This window comes from Myotis brandtii, unplaced genomic scaffold, assembly GCF_000412655.1.
Source record: "Myotis brandtii unplaced genomic scaffold, ASM41265v1 scaffold441, whole genome shotgun sequence".
Classification (NCBI taxonomy): Eukaryota; Metazoa; Chordata; class Mammalia; order Chiroptera; family Vespertilionidae; genus Myotis; species Myotis brandtii.
In genome coordinates, this window is record NW_005366873.1 from 4,175,571 (window position 1) to 4,176,203 (window position 633).

The 633-nt window shown below is 51.8% G+C and overlaps 1 protein-coding gene across 1 annotated transcript in view; it reads right to left on the reverse strand.

The window, feature by feature from the left end:
- The window catches only part of RBM20 (RNA binding motif protein 20), a 180,362-nt gene that overhangs the window by 111,015 nt on the left and 68,714 nt on the right, over positions 1-633 (reverse strand). The gene's annotated exons all lie outside the window — the stretch shown is intronic.

Sequence of the window (633 nt, forward strand, 5' to 3'; positions counted from 1 at the left end):
ATAAAAATAAGTCACACTGGCTGCCCCATTCTGCTTACCTCGGTTTCTCTTCAGTGTCAAAGGCTATCACCACATGGCAGACAAGAGGGCGGCCTGAAGCCCAGAGACACATCCTCTCTGGGAGAAGCCCTAGTGCCAAGGAACTGCTTCTCTCCAGTCATCAGTCCAGGGAGAAACGCTGATCGGAGTGACGTGACAAGGGTGCTTCTCCCTCAGCGAGTGGGGCCAGTACTTCGGTTACCCGCCCTCTCCAGTGAGTGAGGACGTCCGTTTTCCTGATTCCATGATTGACAGCCCCACTAGGACCAGGAGGAATGGGTGAGGAGTATCCCCGAAGGAACCACAACCAGAGGAAGAAGGATGCAAAAGTGTGACGGGCACACTAGGCAACAGACAACACAATCCACAACAGATCAGAAATGAACAAGAGCTGAAATTACTGCCCAATGTCGCCCAATGACATGGCCTGGGGACACCCATCTCAGCCATCTGTGTATGTGAAGGTGGTGCGGGGGCCCACCATCCAAGAACTAAGGTAACCCCCTCACATTCCTTAACATTCCCTCCAGATACCACCTAAGAACAAAATGAAATTCGCACTGATAGAATTTTGCTGGAGGGAGATGAAAGGCA